This window comes from Engystomops pustulosus, chromosome 2, assembly GCF_040894005.1.
Source record: "Engystomops pustulosus chromosome 2, aEngPut4.maternal, whole genome shotgun sequence".
Taxonomy (NCBI): domain Eukaryota; kingdom Metazoa; phylum Chordata; class Amphibia; order Anura; family Leptodactylidae; genus Engystomops; species Engystomops pustulosus.
Genome location: NC_092412.1, coordinates 140,316,544 through 140,324,832, shown reverse-complemented (window position 1 = coordinate 140,324,832; position 8,289 = coordinate 140,316,544).

Here is an 8,289-nt window from a genome sequence, read left to right as displayed (position 1 = left end):
AAAATTCCAGAGTGTGGGCGAAGACTCTTTAAGCAGACACATTATGATCTCTCTAGTGTTGTAAGATGCTGTGTGCTGACAATGTAGTTACATTATCATGGTTTATATACAATTTCATTTAGCTTCTGAACATTGTACTAGTATCTGACACAATAAAAGAGATGAGACAGATCAGAGATGAGATGATGAGATCCATAAGATGCATATTACACACAATTACATTCCCAGCTCTGCTACATCTCAGCCACAACATACTGTCAGATCTGCTGTGTCTCCCTCCCCTAGATAAAGACCTTATCTGTCTGTAGCTTGTAGCTTTTCTCTCCAAATGCTGTTGCTTGCCAACAGGAAGTCTCTCTGTGTGAGCTCATCCTGCAATGCAAGGGTGGGGGCTGGAGTGCAAAGGAGCAGCTTAGTGCAGTGAGAACAATGGGGCACATTCACAAAGGGTCCGAACGCTGCACTTTCGTCGGGTTTCTTGAATATTTCCATTTGCGCCTAATTGCCCCGGGATTTTGGCCCACGCGATCGGATTTTGGTGCATCTGCTCCGGCTGGTATGTGACAGAAATCGGGGGGCGTGGCCGGTGGACAACCCGATGGATTCAGACAAACCACAGAATTTAAAAAAGGTTTTGTGTTGCAAGATCAAGCACTCACATGCACCAGGAAGATGAAGGTGAACTCCAGCGGACCTGGGAGCAGCAGCCTCACAGGAAGGAACTCAGACGCATAAACTTAGTGAATCAGACCGGAACAGAATCCACGTCGGACAACGCACTGCCCCAATATGTCTTCCTGACCCTAAAGTCAGAAGATTATGAGTCATATCCCGGGCAACCAAAATTGTGTACACTTTGACTGATAGAGACTGGTTGGAATTATATCTCTGAAATTCTGTACTTTTAACAGTGAATTAGAGAATGTGTTTTTTGCTATCCTGAGTATATTTAAAGGAAACCTACCACTTGAAATGGTAGGTGTAATCTGCAAATACCGAGCACCAGCTCAGGGTGAGCTGGTGCCGGAGCTTAGTTTCGTTATTGTCCTAAACCGCTGTATCGCTGTTTAAACACTTTTTAATGTTTATATCTGAAGCAGCTTTGGCACACCAAGAGCGCACTTGGTGCACCGAAGCCGCTTCAGATATAAAGTGTGATTAAAAAGTGTTTAAACTGCAATACAGCGGTTTAGGACAATAACAAAAGTAAGCTCTGGCACCAGCTCACCCTGAGCTGGTGCTCGGTATTTGGAGCTTACACCTACCATTTCAAGTGGTAGGTTTCCTTTAAGAATCTTGACTTTCTGGGAATACCCCTTTAAGAGATTTGGAGAGTAAAATAACATTTTAGTCTCAAGTCTAGATCAATTTACAGATCTGTTTCTATATCCAAATTCTTTTGTTAACCTAAAATTTATAGAAAATAACAGAAAAAATGTCTAACTCCAGGAAACCTTAGATCTTGTTAAATGGAGAAAGTTTATGTAGATATATTAAAAATAAATGGAACACAAACAATACACAACTCCAAACAAAAAAGAAACAGATCAAAATAATGTCATCCTATACATTTCAAAGGAAAGACCTCTGTATTCATGGCTAGTCTATAAACAATGATAGACATGCATGTCTTCTTATGGTCTAATCAGGTTCAATTTTCTGCTGATTGGCTTGAGACATGTGTGGGAGGGACCAGGGGTCTATTCAGTAGTGGTTTTAATTCACTGAGAGTATACCCTTGATAAAGCATATGTCAGGGCTGTGAGTCTGTGGACCCTCTGGACCACTGCAAGAGATGATACTAGCCGACACCAGGGACCGGAGTCTAAGTGGCACCTGGTCTTCACCATAGCCTGCCGCAAAGCGGGATGGTCTTGCTCCGGCGGGGTACCACCAGGTCATTCCGCAGGTGCAACTAGCCTGCGGTGGCAGCCAAGGTAGTAATGCAGGAGACAGTCTGTACCCGGGGTGACAGCGGGAGAACAGCACAAGCACAGGAAGGCACACTAGGACTCACTTTGGGAAATGCAGGAGCAGGCACACGAATCAGGAACACAGGAATGGACTGGCACACGGATCAGGAACACAGGAATGAACTGGCACACAGGACAAGAACGCAGGATACACAGGAACGCAGAATACACAGGAATGCAGGATACACAGGAATGCGGGGCACACAGGAACAAAGGATACACAGGAACCAAGGATACACAGGAGAGCTTTCTCTTCAGGGAAATGGCTTGAAGATCCAGCAGTGAATGATAGGTGCCACAGGTTAAATTTTGCCCCTGAAGTAGCCAGCACCAATCACTTGTAGTACCCTTGAAGTACCGCCGTATGCGTGCCATAAGGAGCAGGGCCTAGTCCGGATGGGAGTGGGAGCGTGGAGAGCTAAGTACACAGAAGTGGGACCGGGGCAGCGGAGAGGGGCACAGGTACACCCACGATCTGTGGTATGGATCCTACACAAAACGTGTGTCCTTTGGTATGTATACGTATACCTTCATACTGTCCTCTTGCCCAGCTCAATTTGACTTTATCCATCCAGCAGAATTTCTGCTGATATATACTGGTGGATCTGGCTATTGGATACCGTTTAGTAGGAGTATTTTTTGCTATCTACACTTCTAGAATAAAGTTGTTCCTGTTTGGTTATCCTGATACATATCACTATTTTCTCTGGGTAAGCTGAATATTTCTATACAATTTATAGAAACTCAACAGTGACTAGGAACTACCAAGGATATCTAATATACTGAATGTTAACTTATATAAAATATAAAAATATATTTATAAAATATAAGTTTACACTCAAATTATTTTTGTTGTCTGGTCATGGAGTTGTCTGGTCATGTAAAGTCTCAACTGAAGCAATAACTGCCTGTAAATAGGAACTTTAAAATGTCAATCTTTATTTCTTATAATATTAAAAACTAGGCTCATAACCAACAAGAACCTTGCACTTCAGCATATCAGAAGGATAAATAGCCCAGACCTGTTGTCAGCATTACGCAACGATGCAGCATACAGTATTACTAGGGGCCACCATTACGCCAATATATAGTTGCTGTTGCCCCTGTGATGATTGGGTTCCTGGTTTTAATCCACCATCCCATACTAATAACAAGCCCAAATCGGTGTGTTCACTAATCTATGATAGACACTTACCACACAGATCCACAATGTAAACATCCCGAGTTACATATCCACGTTACTACACTACTGAAATGGGATTGGCCTAGATTGAGGTGGGTGGATACTTTACCACGACTCTGGTGATTGGTAGATCGGGGCATACCTCTTTTGGTGACGTCCTCGGTCTGTCATTAATACACAGAGTCCTGACAGTGGACAAGTTAAGGCCCATTGGTCAAAATCCTCCTATGGTGAGCAGAGCTTAGGCTATGTATAGCTGCGCGTGCACGTGGGATGCGCGGACAAACTAGTGCCGTTGTCTTGTCTAGTTAGTCAGCGAGTGCTATGTGCAATATACATGAGCCAGATAGAGAGGATGCAGCAAGATATAGAGCATCCTGGCTCAAAATTGATGCACAGAATAGATAACACCGCTGACCTAGACAGTATAGCACACTGATAAGAATAAGATGAGCCAGAACATTAGCTGTGCAATATGGAATGATGTGGCTCGATCTTGATGTGCTTTACTTTTGTATAATCCACTACACAGCTCTGATGAACTGCTACGCCGACCATTAGCAGGGAAACGCGTTAGGTGTACTTCTGTGCCTTGCACATTTATGCTACTGTAGCACGGCACTTTATAAGAGATTTACATGTGAATGGAAGCCATAAGATAAAATAGGGGGAAAACTCTTTTGGCTCTATTCTAGCACTTTAATAGATCCTCTAATTTGTTGATATCCCTGGAAGTTTGCGAACAATTGTCATTTCAGCTACCATTGTAACATAACAAGGGTGACTAATGAGGCGACGGACTATAATCATCTAAATGTCCTCCAGCCCGAGTACATATGGAGAGGGTTGGCTGATGTATAGTTGGTCCTAAAGGAGGTACCTAAGCCTGTATTTGCACAGAACAAGTGCAAGGTTCTTGTTGGTTATGAGCCTAGTTTTTAATATTATAAGAAATAAAGATTGACATTTTAATGTTCCTATTTACAGGCAGTTATTGCTTCAGTTGTCAGTTTACTTTGATGTGGTAAGTTGTGGATCTTCAGGATCAGGAAACATAAAACAGCTTTGCATATTCAGAAGTGCTATTTTTATTCTTTTTATCTCTTTATCTCTTCAGTAATTTTTAGATGTCCATCACACCACTCAAAGAGCCCCAACCCGCCTGTGTTTGGTGAGTCCCTCCATAGATTTCCTGCAGATGTACCTACTGTTGTGTAGTCACATAAGGCCAAGTTATTTAGTAGAGATGAGCGAGTATACTCGTCCGAGCTTGATGCTCATTCGAGTATTAGCGTACTTGAAATGGCTCGTTGCTCGGACGAGTATTTCTCGATAACGAGCTTTCTTTTAAGGAAACACAGTGAAGAACACAGTGAAGAACACATTGCAGATCTTTCCATACATCTGCTAACTTATCAGAAAACATTAGTGCCGAACGGTGTTCTTCAAAATAGTATGTGAAGAACAATACTCGTGTCTTCGGATAAGTTAGCAGATGTAGGGAAATATCTGTAATGTGTTCTTTAGTGAAGAATACATTGCAGATGTTTCCCTACATCTGCTAACTTATCAGAAGACATTAGTGCAGAACGCTGTTCTTCACAATAGTATGTGAAGAACAATATGTGTGAAGAACACATTGCAGATGTTTAACACGGGTCGTTCTCCTTTTTGAAGTTCCACGAATATTCCATTGAATAAAAAAACCGAAGAAACAGGACTGACTTCCTTATTTCTCAATAAAATGACACATTTTATTGCAGAGCCTTGGTCCCCTTGAAAAATGCTCGAGTCTCCCATTGACTTCAATGGGGTTCGACTCGAGTAACGAGCACTCGAGCATTTTAGTGCTTGCTCATCTCTATTATTTAGCCATTATTTAGCCATTTATCCATTTCTGTAAGATTTGGAAGTATATCAATTTTACTATCAGTGACCTTACCCTCTAAGATCTTGCTTTAGCTGGAGCAATAGGACTCATCATAAAAGACACAGAAAACTCATGCATAGTTGTAGTCCTATATTAAGAAAAAGCAGAAGAATACTGATTTCACATACAGTACAGGATGACCTTGGGATGGTTGTAGATGCAAAGAACAACAAAATACATAATTGTTATCTTTTCTTCTTTTAACACAAACCCCTTGAAAAACAGTGTAATAACTAATGTCAAAATTCCCCTGGAATATGTATTATGGAATGAGTGGCAACATCTCCATGACTGAGGAAATCAGACAAATCCAATGGTAAGGTGATCTCCTGTAATTCTATAATGTGTGAGATGGATCATCAGATGTGAAACAGTAACCAACTTCTGAAGTGTGCCCAGGCTGGAGGGTTCCATGACTGACTTTACTATTTCAGATATTTAGCAATCAGGCACAGGCACAATCAGGCAACCAAAAAGTTTATATTTTGCATAACTTTGCAATCAAATGGGGCATACCTGAAAGACAAACAGTAAGGCATCCATCATAAGTGTTATTAATAGATCACAATAAAAGCTTAGTTTTGAAGAAAATCTACAATCAATATCAAGCATGATAAACCAGGGGCACTTACTCATAGATCCAGATACTGTTAATATAATCTTCTTATATTTATCATCCATGACCTCCTTCCTTCTAAAATAAACTTTGAAAATTATGCTTGTGAGTCTGAGGGGCTGTGGTGGGATTTTATTCAGTGTACATAACATTCACATAGGGAAGATGCAGACAGTTTTGTCGATCTGACGTGTTTCCGACCAAAAGGTCCTTATTCATAGCATGTTCTGCTCATTATAACAGACAGGATGAAGTTAACACTGAGCAGATAAACAAAGGTGGCTACTGATAGAATGTGACTTACAGGGGTCTGAGCAGAATGTGAGCATTGCGGCCGACAGCTACCAGAGAGTGGCCACTTCTAAGCTGGAGGAGCAGTAATGGGAGCAATGCTGCAGGCAGCAACAGGCTGAAGATTTAGTTAGTGCTCAACCAATGCTCACGGAGTACATGCAAGGGAAATCATTACATGTAGCAGTAAGTCATTGATGGTGGTAGAATTTAACGTGTCTGGTGCCAGGAAGCCAGTCAGAACTTCCGGCCAGGGCAGATATGTCAGGATTGCTCAGCATTAATGTTGGTTCCCTGGAGCTCCCACCTTATGGATAATGCTATGTTGACAATTATCCATGCCACCCACAAAGCTTCACAACAGTTACAAAAAGAAAGCTGATCTACACCAATAAATTGTAGGGAGAAATCAACTCCTTTTTAGCATATGTTGTTCCAAGACAACATTTGGGTATATGTGTTGGATGCATGCCTCAATGTATGCCGTAAATATAGACCCCCGAGAACCCTACTGTTTACAAGAATGCAGTTCCTTTGTCCTATATCTAAATTGAGCAATGGTAGCATAGGTGTGCTGCTGTTCCATTTATTCCCTTGCTAGAAATAGCTGCTATGTAATACAATTTAAACAATACAGATGAATGGAACAGGGAGCTGCCTGAACAACTGTCTCTCCTTTCAGATGGGGGAAAAGGATATAATCAGAAGTCAAACCACCGCCAATCCACAGTTATCCTCCATCCTGTGATTTATGTGGAACAATACTGAAGAATCAGACAACCAAGTTTGGATAAAACCCAAATCCATTGGTTCAAGTTAAAATATACATAGAGTTTTTAAAGGTTTTATGTCATTGTATGTAAGGACATACAGAAAACCTGGTTTGGTATTTTAGTTGTATCTTTGTGATCTTTGAAACTTTGTTTCGCAGGTACTGACATTAGAATTACTGAACTGGAAAAAATATATGTCAAGACCAGTACAAATAACCATTGCCATAAAGAAGATAAAGTAAATAAGGTTTTTATACTGTATGTATTGGATGCATCTATTATTAGAACAATTTAAAGGCAAGACACTGTATAATGGAACATAGCTACAAGAAGATATGATACATGAATGACACATAAATAGTCTCCTAATTAATGACAATATTACTGCTTATAAAATAAATGTAGCCCTAGGCGACAAGTAAAGTAACCCATCCACAAATAAGCACATATCAAGCGTATATTATTGTACAGAGAGATAAATCTAGACATCATATAAAGTGAATTTATGCATTATTTTCAAAGTGCTGAAGTGAGAAAGTGAAGGTCAAGTGACAAAAACAAAAATGTTCCAACTACATCCTATAAATAATAATAACAATAATAATAATAATAATAATTATTATTATTATTATTATTATTATTATTAATGTTATTATGATATTTGGATTAAAGAGGATTATTATTGGGGTTGACTCAGATGTGAACAATAGCTAACAGCACCTACATCTCCTTTTACTAACTCTTAGAAACTTACCAACATACATCTGTTAAATATTCTGCATCACTTTCCTGAGATGTATAGTAAACATTATGTATAGAGGACCTTCAGATTGTATTTTTAAATACTAACATAAGGTCCTGCCAGGAGGATGGACACTTAGGATCACATGACCCTCCATCTATGACCATTTTATAGGCAGGAATGGCAGCTGATGAGGTAAGACATTTCTGAACTAAGGGCATCACTTTACATTTCAGGAAAGAACTAATGCAGAACTATTAATAGATGTATTTTGATAACTTATCTAATGTCCTATCCCTCACAATTTCACATATATTACAAAAAATGTGAAGAAAAGTGTCAAACCCCTTTAAGACACCACAGTTCTACATTGATTATGCATCAACCTGCCACAACATGGCCCTATAAAGGCATTTTCAAAATATAATTTAATGTGAAATATTTAGGTTTTTATTGACTTTTTGCATGTTACTGTACGTTTATATGCATATTTGAGTTGAAAAGGTCAGTTTGTTTGTATGTGTAATTGGTAGGTTTAATTCTTTCTTTAATATGAATTTGGTTGTAAAGCAATAAGTGAGGATACTTGCTTCTTGAATACATTTTACAGAACATGAAAAGGCTAAAATTATTTAGTTATTGAATTTAAAACATATCCTCACCAACCATATGAGGCTATTATAGGTAAATAGAGGGTTAATGGATGCCTTCAGCTAGTGACAGCTATAAACAAACATCAATTAGTTGACATATTAATCACTCTGCAAACAAAAGGCAGTGC